Source organism: Narcine bancroftii, chromosome 8 (assembly GCF_036971445.1).
Source record: "Narcine bancroftii isolate sNarBan1 chromosome 8, sNarBan1.hap1, whole genome shotgun sequence".
NCBI lineage: Eukaryota > Metazoa > Chordata > Chondrichthyes > Torpediniformes > Narcinidae > Narcine > Narcine bancroftii.
In genome coordinates, this window is record NC_091476.1 from 143,385,634 (window position 1) to 143,398,662 (window position 13,029).

The 13,029-nt window shown below is 45.1% G+C and overlaps 1 protein-coding gene across 4 annotated transcripts in view; it reads left to right on the top strand.

The window, feature by feature from the left end:
* LOC138741297 (polycomb protein SCMH1-like) overlaps window positions 1–13,029 on the top strand; it is a 154,697-nt gene that overhangs the window by 25,804 nt on the left and 115,864 nt on the right. For all 4 annotated transcript variants that reach the window (XM_069895141.1, XM_069895138.1, XM_069895140.1 and 1 more), the window contains exon 2: window positions 1,448–1,660. The gene's annotated coding sequence lies outside the window, so the exon portion shown is untranslated. The remainder of the gene's footprint in view (window positions 1–1,447; window positions 1,661–13,029) is intronic.

The following is a 13,029-nucleotide window of genomic DNA, read 5'->3' on the forward strand; positions in this document are numbered from 1 at the left end:
AATTACATGGATGGGAGAGGTATGGAAGGCTATGGACTGGGAGTAAGTCAGTGGGACTAGGCGGAAAAATGGTTCAACACAGACTAGAAGGGCTGAAGGGGCCTGTTTCTGTGCTATAATGTTCTATGGTTCTCAGCAGATCAGTCAGGATCTGTGGAGGGAGAGCTGAAGCTAATGATGCAGATCAATGAACTTTTCTTCAGAGGGTGTTTGCTGAGGAGGAGAGTGGAATCCATAATCACCAGGAATGGTTGGTGACTTAGGACAGCCTTCTGTGCCAAGGTTGCCCAGGTTACACCCTAGCACTCCAGTTTGCCACAACGGGCATTGCTGCAGAGTTCATTGAGAAGAGATGAGATCTCTAACTTCATTTCCTGTAAACAGGTCCTGGTAGATGTAACACCATCTGTTTCCCCAAATGTGTATTGTCAGAAAAATCAAAATTTATTGTCATAAACGTGTCACAAAATTCTCTGTGGCAACATTACATACAGCACAAATATTGCTATAAATTATTTTTCAAGAGTAAATAAATAGTACCAAGAAAATAGGAGAAAGTGAGGTAGAGTCTGTGGTTCATTGTCTGTTCAGAAATCTGATGGTGGATGGGAAAAAGCTGTCCTTGTGCTGTTGGGTGTTTGGTTCAGGCTCCTGTATCTCTTTCCTGATGGTAGCAGAGTGAAGAGGGCATGGCCTGAGTGGTGAGGTTCCTTGAGGATAGAAGCTGCTTCTATTGTAAATGTCCTTGATGGAGTGAAGTCTGATGCCCATGATGGCACTGGCCGAGTTCTCAACTCTCTGTAGTCTTTTCCAGTCCTGTGCATTGGCACCTCCATAGCAGACAGTGATGCAACCAGCCAGACTGTTCTCCACTGTACACCTGTAGAAGTTTTTGAGTCTTTGGTGACATACAGAATCTCCTGACACTCCTCAAGCCACTAAGAAATTTTTTTGCAGCAGTTCACTTCCTACTGTCACATTTCAAATGAGCTCAGATTGGCACCAGCCTGCATCCAGGTTCGACCCAGTCCCACGTGGTCTTGCAGCCAGTCAAAGCTGGACTAATGAGGCAAGAAAGATGGAAGACAGTGTAGAGGTGCCTTGCGTGGAGAATGGGAATGACTGATGGTGGGAAACCTGTTGTCTTAACAGTGGGAATAGGTTTGAAATGGGGAGGAACTTGCATTGTGTGAAAATAATTATTATTTATTATCCAATTGAGTTCTAAATGAGTACAGAGTAAGTTTTGTCATCATTATCTCTTCTTGGGTTTACATTGAGATAGGAAGGTTTATGCACCAAATGCAGGCAAGTGGGACAAGCTCAGAATGCCAGTTTTGTCAGGATAGATGAGTTGGGCCAAAAGGCCTGTTCTGTGCTGTATGGTTGTGTATATTTATCTGAACTTTTGGTGCCTTTACAGTTGCATTTTTATTTCAAATTGCAGAGAATTTATTCTCCTGAGAGCTTCTTGCTTCAAGACATCCCATGCAACAAGATCATTAACTGGATTTGAATGTGAGGATTGCAAGCAACTGACCAAATGTGGAGGATTTTGCCGTTCTTGGTGCTGCTTGGTTGAGAACTGAAATCTAAATGAATGCAGATTCACAGTAAATCGCAAGCAGTTTGGCTTCACCTGAGCACAGAACTTCTGAAGGTACAGTGAGTTTTTTAAAAAATTTAGACGAACTGTACAGTTACAGCCTTCAAGCCCATGCTGCCCAATTACACCCAATTGACCTAAAATTTCCGGTGCTTTTTTTGAATGGATCTGAAGGAAACCCATGCAGACATAGGGAGAACGTACAAACTCCTTACAGACCACGCAGTATTTCGAACCCCTGTCCTGGCCACTGGCACTGTAACAGTATTGCGCTAACCACCTCGCTAAACTGTGCCACACTTGAGGCTGTAAAGAAAGTCAGTGGTATATGAGGGCCATCTAATTCCACTCTTGCAAATCAGATCATATACTATTTATTGTCATGTAATAAAACTGAAATGTAATATTACACTAAAATTTGCCTTTAGTCAGCCATAAGGCAGGTAAAGATTTGCCATTAACATTGCCCGATGCCTATTACAGTAAGAGAAAGAGAAGCAAAAGAGAGTCTCTCTAGAGTCACCGAGCACCCCTGGATTCACCTCCAGCTTCTCCGCAGCCTGTGAAGCTGACAGCCCCCTGTTCAAACTGTCGCCAGTCCTGACCCAGATCCAAACCGCCGACACGATGAGGAAGCCTTCAGCTTTTTGGGAACCCTCCTTGCCCTCTGCATCCTTTCAAATCCCAGTTCTAATATCTGGTTCCAATGAGCCAGTCTCCAGCAGCCCACAATCTGGTGTGAGTCATTTGACCTAGAGTTGCCCACAGCCTGTATGGATTCCTCGCTTGCGTCACCAATAGGTCACTGCCTGTGTGGGTCTTTTAGTCGCAGAGCTCTTCACTCGTCCACCCATCAGGGTTATCTCTGCTTCTCCTTCTCAACGTGGGGTGTTCTCCCCGTGACTGGTGGTTTCCCCCCACCCCCCCACCCCCTCCTGAGTCTGCAACCCCTCAAGGCCACTGCTGAAATCCTGCAGTCGCAGGATTTTAAATAAAATGCTGTTTAAACCCAGTAGCAAGCCGCCGGCAGTAGGACCCTGTGGTGGAGTGCTGTGCCTCTGCTCTCAGCTCTTCCAAGTCTGCACCAGCGACAACACTGCCGTTACAGCAGCTTTGGCAGCGCTGCCATTATTTTTGTATGTATTCCAGAAGGATATATTTGACTGCTCCCAGTACCTCACCCCATGGTTTGTTATTGAATGCCTTTAAATGTGTGACCCATGTTTGATAACCTTCAGCAAAAGTCCCATGAGTCTTCTCTGATTCCCTGATTTAGTGCTTTGAACACAGGTTTGACCAAGTCACTTGGTTCTGATTATTTTTCATGCAATAACTTGCTCTCCAACTTATTTTGTACCAAAATTATAAAAGCAGATATAATATCTGCACAAATAATGTAAAAAAAAATCTGAAGTGGGGTTTTTTTTGAGTTTTTTGGGTCCTGTTCCAGTTCCTGCTTTCATTTAGAATTCAGGTTGGAACTGGTCACTGGTGTCGCAAAATAAGTGGGAAATATTTTTGGTCTGACCGCCGAATCTCTGGAGCTTTGCCATTTCCGTTCCACCCATGGTCCGACAGATTCAGAAGATGAGACGATTGGTGCCCTCTTTGACCTAGAGCTGTGTTTATGTGTTCTGTCACCAAGGCTACCCATTTCTACATCCGTCATATCATTCCTCCTTAACACCCTCCTGCGGCTGCTGCAATTCTCCAGCCATCTTTGCAGCCCCCCACCACCACACCCTCCTGAGTTTGTATCTACACAAACTGCAGCTTCTGTTGCATTGATTCCATGACATTTTCTTTGATGAAGTTCTATTGGTTAATGTGAAGTTTGAGAAGAATTTGAGCAAGGGAAACCCCCTCAAATTTGCCAGGAGTCGTCTGGATTTTTATTGTTGGCTTTCATTAGGACTGACTCATAATGCAGAGACTGTTAATTCAGTTGGATAGTTTAACAATTGCTTTTATCAGCCTTTAAAGTCATACTAGTATTACAAAATATAACAGGAATATAATTTTAAAATATGCGCGTCATAACATTTCGATATTGAGCATTAGGATCTGCAGTGCGTCCTATGTCAGGTTTGATCTTTCTCAGCACTGTCCCAACAGTACTTTATAATCACTGCATAGAGTTGGCCAAGGAAGAGGTAATTCAAACATCTCTGGAAGTTAATTGCTCATGGATTTGTGACGTCCATCAATTGTTCATGACATCAGATCCTTTCACTGAAGGAAGATCTTTAATAGTTGTGTTACTGCTGCCACCCCCAATGCTTGTGCACTGGCCATCAGTGTATATTGTTACAACTTCATACAGAAGTTCATCTGTATGAACTACATTTAATGTTTATTCCAAGGACATTTTGTATTTAAATTTTAAATTTATTTTTCAAATTTAGACATGCAGCATAGTACAGGCCCTTCTAGCCCTCAAGCCTGTGTCACCCAATTACACCCAATTATCCTACAATCCCTGTGCTTTTTGGGAGGAAACTGGACCATCCAGAGGAAACCCAGGCAGATACGGGGAGAACTTACAAACTCCTTACAGAGAAGGCGGGATTCGAACCCAGGTCGCTGGCGCTGCAACGGCATTGTGTAAATCACTTCAATTCACTACACTAATCATGATGGCGAACATCTAGAAAAATAGAATAAGTTGCTAAACGACATGTCCGGTCATCTCTTCATGGATTTCTTGGCCTATATTTTGATGCATTAAAAATGACAAAAAACATGTCTGTTTTGTGGTTGTTGTACTGTGGAATTGACAGCTACTTCAGTGTTCCCATGTGTGCAACTTAAAGTGGAGATCTTTGGGGTTGACTCCATAGGTGTTCAGTGATTGTTCTGTGTGCAGCCATTCCCCATGCAATGAAAGGGAGCTACTTAAAGCAAAGTGGATTCAAGCTGCTCACAAATTAGCTCCCCGTAAAACACCCAAAACATCCTCAGCTTTATGCTCGATTTAACTGGGTTCTAAAGTGGCCTCATGAATTCTCTTTGCTGCTCACCAAGCACTTGCCCTCAAAAGTACTGTGATTTCTCTGCATGAACATCTTAAAGGATTTATATATAACCTACAACTTAAAAATCACATTTTCATAAAGTTCACAAGTCTGATTAAAACATGCTTCCAGCCACAATGATACAAGAATTATTTTACAGCACAGGAGATAGGGTGGCTTGCTACCGGTTGGGTCGCACTTGTGAGCAGTTCAGGTTGCCCACCTGGAGGAAGGATGCCATGAAGCTGGGGAGGGGGCAGAAAAGATTCACAAAGGTGTTAGCAGGGCTGGGGTTATGGAACAAGCTGCCAGATGAAGTTAAAGCAATGGGGACAATTATGGCTTTTAAAAGACATTATAGATGGGTATGTAGATAGGAAAGATTTAGAGGGTTTAGGGTAGCGGTTCTCAACCTTTTTTTCCCATTCACATACCACCTTAAGTCATCCCTTACTAACCACAGAACACTGATACCATAGGTATTTTGTGGTATATGATTGGATTTTTTTAAAAAAGGTTAAAAACCACTGGATTGTGGGAAGGATGGTTAGCACATCATTGCAGTGCCAGTGACTAGGGTTAGAATCGTGCTCTGCCTGTAAGGAGTTTGTACATTCTGTTCATGTCTGCATGGCTTTCCTCCGAGTGTTGCCATTTACTTCCGCCTTTCAAAAATGTACTGGGATTGTAGGTTAATTTGGTGTAATTGGGCTCGTGGGCCAGAAGGGCCTGTTATTGTGCTGTGGACAACATGGTTAGTATGGATAAGCTGGGCTGAAGGGCTTGATTCTATCATATCCACGGCTCCCTGGAATTCCTGACTGGCTGCAAACAGTTCAATTGTTAAGGAGACAACAAGGGCATCAGGAAGAGAAGTTTTGTTTATGGGAATTGCTTGTTCTTGGAAGGCAAAACCACATCAAAATTCCGTCCCACGGAGGGTAGTGAATCTCTGGAAATCTCTGAGCCAGTTGGCGGTGGGAGCTGGTTTACTAGAAGAGGAGGTGGGTAAATATTAGATTGGCGAATTAGAGGGCTATGGAGGAATGGCACAAGAGAGGTGTTGAGACCAGCATCTATGACCACATGAAATGGTGGGACAGTCTTGAAGGGCCCGATGTCCTCCTCCTGTTCCTATTTTCACCTCATTGATAACTGCAGTTCCCGGCTCCATAAGATATTTTGCAAATGTGAAAGTCCAAGATAATTACAAAAACTGGCAGGAAGTAAACTTTAAAAATATCTCCTAGTGAAGCAAATAGAAATTTTAAAAAAGATTCAATCTTTTGTGTGCGAAGGATTAAATGCATTAGTGTAATGCTTGTTAAATGCTCACAGGCAGGAAAACTGTTCCATTTTGAGAAGAATTTGATGGAAAAAGATGCCTATCTGTCTCCAAACGGGCATCAGGCTCGGAATTACAATATTGTGTCTGCACTTTCTGAGGGGTGTCTGCCATTTTGATTTCTCGCTCAGTCTGAATGACCTTGCAGTTGTATTTGAACCTTTAGCAAAGAGACGCACTTCACTCACTGACCACCATAGGCATGGCAAGGTGAACAGCTGCAAAGGAGGTTTTTATAACAAGGATGTGACCTGGCAATGCTAGGGGATGAGAGATGTGTTTGTGTGGAGAAATGTCCCCAAGTTACCAGTTAATGCAAGTACAAGATGGATAACTTTCACAGCTGTGCTGTGATTAACTGGATTGCAAAGAAGTGGAGACAATGGAAAAGTGAAACATAGAAGTCTGCAGACGCTATAATTGTAGTGAAACACAAAGATGCCGGAGGAACTCGCCTGGTCTTGGATCGTCCATAGGAGGTAAAGATATATTACTGATGTTTTGAGCCTGAGCCCTTCCTCAAGGAATGAGTAAAAAGCAGGCAGGACCCTAAATTAAAAGGCTGGGAGAGAAGGAAAGAAAGGGTAGGGGAGGAGTACAGACAAAACATGTTAAGTGGATGTGGATGGGGGAGAGGAGGGGAAAGGTGAGAATTGATAGAGGGAGGGTAGTGGAAGATTGGAGGAATAACACTTTGTATTCACTCTTGGCAGACTCCAACCAGACGGCATCAACATTAACTTACAACTTCTGTTTATCTCCTCTCCTAAGCTCTCTCTTTCCCTCACCCCCTCTCCCACTCTCCTTTCCTCTGGCTCCCCAACTCCTTCCATCCTTTCTTACATCAGAGAGCTATCTCTCTGCTCTCTTCCCCATCACTTCTCAGCTTTCCTTTCTTTCCTGTTAACCTGTACTCCACTCCCCCGCCCCCACCCCCATCGTTTTTATTCAGGGCTCTGTTCGATTTTCAGCACTCCTGGAAAAAAGGGCTGGGGTCCGAAACATTGACTGCCTTTAGCTTTTTATGGATGCTGCTGAGTTTTTCCAGCACTTTTGTGCGTAGTGCGAAAAAGAAAACCCCACCAGTAACCAATTCACATAATAGTTATAGTGGAAACAGTCAAGGCCTCCAAAAGTGGGCGGGCACAAAGGTTAGTTGCTGCATGATGGGGAAAGAGCAGAGGGCCGGCAAAGCATCTAATCACTTTGTTACTACTTCCAGGCTTTGCTGCAACTTTTTAGTTTAATTTTAATTTAGATGTACACCGTGATTACAGGCACGAGTCCTTGCCGTTCAAATACCCCATTAACCTACAACCCCTGGACATTCTGCACCTGCTCCCAACCTCAATTGCACTCTGCCTGAAGAGCCTCCTGGTGGAATCTCTATCTTCATGAGAGAGGCTGAAATGAAGTAGATCAGAGAGGAAGTACATGCAGGCCTGTGTTTTCAGCCCCGACATATCTGCCGTCTATCTGCAGTGTACTGTCTGACATTTCTGGTTTGTTTAATAATACTGGTGTCTCCTCTCTCAGGAAATTCAACTTTATGTACTTGAGGTCAATGCCACAGATCTCTAGTGTTTGTCTGGAGAGAAATTTGTTTAATATGCTTTCAGTCTGTCAGCAACCTTGTCATCTTTCAGGAACTTCAAATGAGCACCAACGAGCTCCCTTGCCCCAGCAAAGCGTACTAGCGCACATCACTGAGCAACAGTCTTGCAGGATCTCAGTTTAAAAATGCAGACCTGAAAGGGATCTGAGATGTCAAATCGCAAAGAAACCTGGAGTGTTTTTTCCTTACAGTAATGTGTTTCTAGAACTGCAGCCCAGTTCTCGTGTGTCTTTGCTCACACTCTAATCGTTGGCTTTTCATTATTATTAAACTCTTTTTAATCTTTAAACCTTATTTTCATTTAGTCCCATGCTAATCCTTTTAGATTTAAATGTATTTTTTTTAATTTAGCCATACAGCACGCTAACAGGCCCTTCCTGCTCTTGACCCCATGCTGCCCAAATCCCCCAATTAACCCATAGACTCCCTTGTGTTTTTGAACAGTGGGAGGAAACTGGAGCACCTGGAGGAAATCACATATAGAGGAACCTCTTCCGAGAACGGTGGAGAACCTGAGGAGAGTTTAGGCATTCTGTAGAAGGTGGTTCAGTGGCCAATGGGAGTCCACGGCCAGATCAGCCATGATGTTATTGAAATGGAGAGCAGGCTCGGCAGACTAAATGTTCTTGTGAGCACGACTTTGGAGTTTGAGCCAGTTTTCTTTCATTACATTCTCTGAACCATGATCCGCCATGTACGGCTTTACCTCATTGGCCAGTGAGAGCAGTTGAAATGACAGGAATGCTGCCCTCGCTGAGATGGGTAGTGAGAGAGGCCAAGACCTCCCAGATCTCTGTGGTGAATTAATGAGCAATGCTATGCACAACAGCAGAGCTCTCAGTTTTGTGGTCTGAATTGGATGTTTCTCTCCCTGGGTCTCGCTCCCTCTCCCTGGGTCTCGCTCCCTCTCCCTGGGTCTCGCTCCCTCTCCCTGGGTCTCGCTCCCTCTCCCTGGGTCTCGCTCCCTCTCCCTGGGTCTCGCTCCCTCTCCCTGGGTCTCGCTCCCTCTCCCTGGGTCTCGCTCCCTCTCCCTGGGTCTCGCTCCCTCTCCCTGGGTCTCGCTCCCTCTCCCTGGGTCTCGCTCCCTCTCCCTGGGTCTCGCTCCCTCTCCCTGGGTCTCGCTCCCTCTCCCTGGGTCTCGCTCCCTCTCCCTGGGTCTCGCTCCCTCTCCCTGGGTCTCGCTCCCTCTCCCTGGGTCTCGCTCCCTCTCCCTGGGTCTCGCTCCCTCTCCCTGGGTCTCGCTCCCTCTCCCTGGGTCTCGCTCCCTCTCCCTGGGTCTCGCTCCCTCTCCCTGGGTCTCGCTCCCTCTCCCTGGGTCTCGCTCCCTCTCCCTGGGTCTCGCTCCCTCTCCCTGGGTCTCGCTCCCTCTCCCTGGGTCTCGCTCCCTCTCCCTGGGTCTCGCTCCCTCTCCCTGGGTCTCGCTCCCTCTCCCTGGGTCTCGCTCCCTCTCCCTGGGTCTCGCTCCCTCTCCCTGGGTCTCGCTCCCTCTCCCTGGGTCTCGCTCCCTCTCCCTGGGTCTCGCTCCCTCTCCCTGGGTCTCGCTCCCTCTCCCTGGGTCTCGCTCCCTCTCCCTGGGTCTCGCTCCCTCTCCCTGGGTCTCGCTCCCTCTCCCTGGGTCTCGCTCCCTCTCCCTGGGTCTCGCTCCCTCTCCCTGGGTCTCGCTCCCTCTCCCTGGGTCTCGCTCCCTCTCCCTGGGTCTCGCTCCCTCTCCCTGGGTCTCGCTCCCTCTCCCTGGGTCTCGCTCCCTCTCCCTGGGTCTCGCTCCCTCTCCCTGGGTCTCGCTCCCTCTCCCTGGGTCTCGCTCCCTCTCCCTGGGTCTCGCTCCCTCTCCCTGGGTCTCGCTCCCTCTCCCTGGGTCTCGCTCCCTCTCCCTGGGTCTCGCTCCCTCTCCCTGGGTCTCGCTCCCTCTCCCTGGGTCTCGCTCCCTCTCCCTGGGTCTCGCTCCCTCTCCCTGGGTCTCGCTCCCTCTCCCTGGGTCTCGCTCCCTCTCCCTGGGTCTCGCTCCCTCTCCCTGGGTCTCGCTCCCTCTCCCTGGGTCTCGCTCTCTCTGTCACTCCCTCTGTTCCTGGTTATTCCTCTGTCTCTGCCACTCTCTCTGGGCAATGTGTTGAACAGTTCGACTTTAACAGTGGAAAATAAAAATATTAAATCCAAATGTGTCCCAGGTGTAATAATTGCTGTAAGTTTTCAAAGAGTGATAAACTTCATGGCAGACGGGATTTGCTGCAAGGAACTATAGTCTGCTTGGGGAAGCTCCAATAAATTAGGTTCAACTGATTCATCCACTTCATAAAGCCCTACACAATGTATTATCAAGCCTTAACTTGGAGGAATGGCCTTCCTTCCTGCACCTCTTATTCCACCTTCACTGGTCACTTTCTTCTTTTATTCCTTGTAGATAGTTTTAGATGAATATGAAATTTGTAATTTAAAAAATGGATTGTATTTGAAAGGGTTTTTGAGTATGTTGTGCCTCTTAGTTTAATGTAGGGGAAGTACAAATAGGGAGGTATATGGTGATGGTCCATGGTGGGTTTTTTCTGCAATGAACACAAATCATTTCCGTTTCAGACCGTTGTCGGAGAAAGGGACGGAGCTGATGGTTAGGAAGTTGGTTTTGGTCTTCCGAATAATTAGTTATAAGACACCCACTTGTCCAGTACTGATGGTGCACCTGCAGTGATATACCTCGGGGATGATGGAGGATCAAGAAGGTGTGAAGTTGTAGGCTGAGGCGCTTTCTCTCCATATCCATTAACATCTCTTCAGCATTCCGCGCTTCCAACAGAGCTGCGTTCCCAATAGCACAGCCAAGTATGTATCCAATTCTTGGTAAAGGTTCCACAATAGTCATGTAATACCTCATTTATAATGTAACATACATGAAATTCTTTAACTTCTGAGATCATAGAATCCCAGGCATATTCTGGCTATTACATGCTGTGGAATGTACGCTATGGATCCAGGAGTAGGCCATTTGGTCCCCCATACCTGCTCCATTACTCAATAAGTTCATGACTGATCTTTTACCCTCTGTAACACTTTCTTGTTTCAATTCCTGAGCCCTTGATTTCCAAAAATTCTTGCCTTGAATACTCTCAGTGGTGAGGATCCCCAGGCCAATCGGATGGCATCTTCCAAAGATTCAGCAATCTTTGGATGAAGGCATGTCTTCTCATCATTCTGCCGAATGGCCAACTCCAGTGACCCTAGATTCCTTTTGGAATTGGACCCGATCTGATAATTTATTAATGAAAGTTCTCGAGGAACTGAAATCTATTTTGACCCTTACAACTGACAAATAAAGTTATCTTATTAAGCTTTTTTTAAAAATATTTTTATTGATTTTATCAAAGAACATTTAAAAAAAATGTACAGTTAAATAAGAAGATATGGACAGTTACACAAACTAAAGAGGACATTCCGTATAGCACTAACATACATAAATTGTAAATCGTATCCATAATTCACACTCTAGTGCACATCTTTTTTAAAGAAAACTAATAACGTAAAAAAAGAAAATAGTAAAGAAAAACTCAAACCCCTTACCTAACCTCATTGTCAGTTTCTATGGTAGTAAAAGGAAAACAAAAGTTAAAAAAAATAAAGAATGTGGAAAAGATACGTGTCGGACAATTTAATTACATTGGAATCAAATTATAAAGTAAGATAGTGAGTCACAAGTGACCCCATAACTTCTGGAAACTTGCATCTGAATTATTAACTGAATAACAAATCTTTTCTATGTTCGTACAGGACATGATGTCCCACAACCACTGGTCATGAGTGTGCGGGGTAGCATCCTTCCATTTAGGTAAAATCACACGCCTCGCCAAAAGAGAGGCAAGAAAAATAGCACGACTCTGAACCAGAGGCCCCGAAGAATCATTTCTTCCCATTGTACTGAAGAGGCCACCAAAGGGGTTCGGTGTTAAATCTATATTGTAAAGAAGAGTATGGAAAACCTCTCTCCAGTATTTTTCTAGACTAAGACCTTTTTATTAAGCAAAGTAATTTGTTATATATTTGCTGCATTAACTCCAATCTTAGTTTTTGAAGACAGACTTCTTTGCCGTTTAGAATGATTGAATAATGTGCAGAAACTGTGCTGGTGCTTGTAAACAGCTCTCCCATTTCTCCCTTTCCTGAGAACAATTCTTCTTTGCATAATTATCGAATTGCCTTTGAAAGTTATGAACAGACCTACTTCCAACGCCCTTTCAGGCTTCCATGTTTCAGATCAGACTTATCCTTTTGCTCGTTATCTTCAATCTGTTCCATCAAAACATTGCCACTGGAGAGAATTACCAGTGACCACCCCACCTCGTGATTTTGAGCGCTATTGTTAAATTGTATCTCAACACGAGCCCCTTCACCATTCTCCCATATAGCTGAATTTAGAGCTCCATCGCAAAAGAACACGGCACAGTTGGCGTAGCGGTTACCGCAACACCTTTACGGCACCAGTGATTGGGACTGGAATTTGAATCCCACGCTGTCTGTAAAGAGTTTGTACGTTCTCCCCATGTCTGTGTGGGTTTTACCCAGATCTCCAGTTTCCTTCCACTGTTCAAAACGCACCGTGGGCTTGGGTTAATTGGGTGTAAATTGGACGGTACGGACACGTGGGCTGTTTCCGTGCTATTTGTTGAAATAAAAAAAAATTTAAACATTTATCTCGAGGTCTAGGATTGAGAGAGAGCCATTGTCCCTTCAATGAGAGGCTGGCAGATCAGCTTCTTCAGCACTATTGAACTTTGATTTTTATTTTTAGCATTTAGAAATCTACAGATCTCGGTTTTGAATAAAGTCAATCCCTATCTCTCTCTGGGGTAGAGAGTTTTGAATATTCATCATTATCTCAGTGGAAGGATATCTCCACCTCTGCTAAAAATGGCCTGCCCCTTAATCGGAGCTCGACCTCTGATTTTAGAGTTGTCAGCAAGGGGGCAAATATCTCCCTTTCATTTGGCATGTCGAACCCTGGAAGAATTATGTAAGGTACACTGAGATTTCCTTTTATTCTTTCAAAGCCTGGATCAGCCATTCTCAATCTCTTTTGGCTGTGTCCCTCTTGGGCCCCCTTCCTTGTTGGTTTCTTCTGTACTTCTTTCCTATTGACTGCATACAAAAAAAATAATTAATATGATTTCAGTCATCCCCTCCTTAAATGTGTGGCAGTCCCCATTGAGAATGGCTGGTCAACAAGAATGCAGAGCTCAATAGCAAACCCACCTTCCCAGGAACCAACCTAGTGAATTTTCAGAACACTTTGTGAAGTGTACCTTTAGTAAGCAAAAAGACCATAACTCTGCACAATATCCCAGGTTGCATCAGGACCCACTGTAGCTAGAGAAGCCATCTGATGCAAATGGCATATTGTTGGTGGAGATGGCAAAATTAGAAGGCTCTAGGAACTCAAAGTTCAGATTTACTGACAAAGTACATA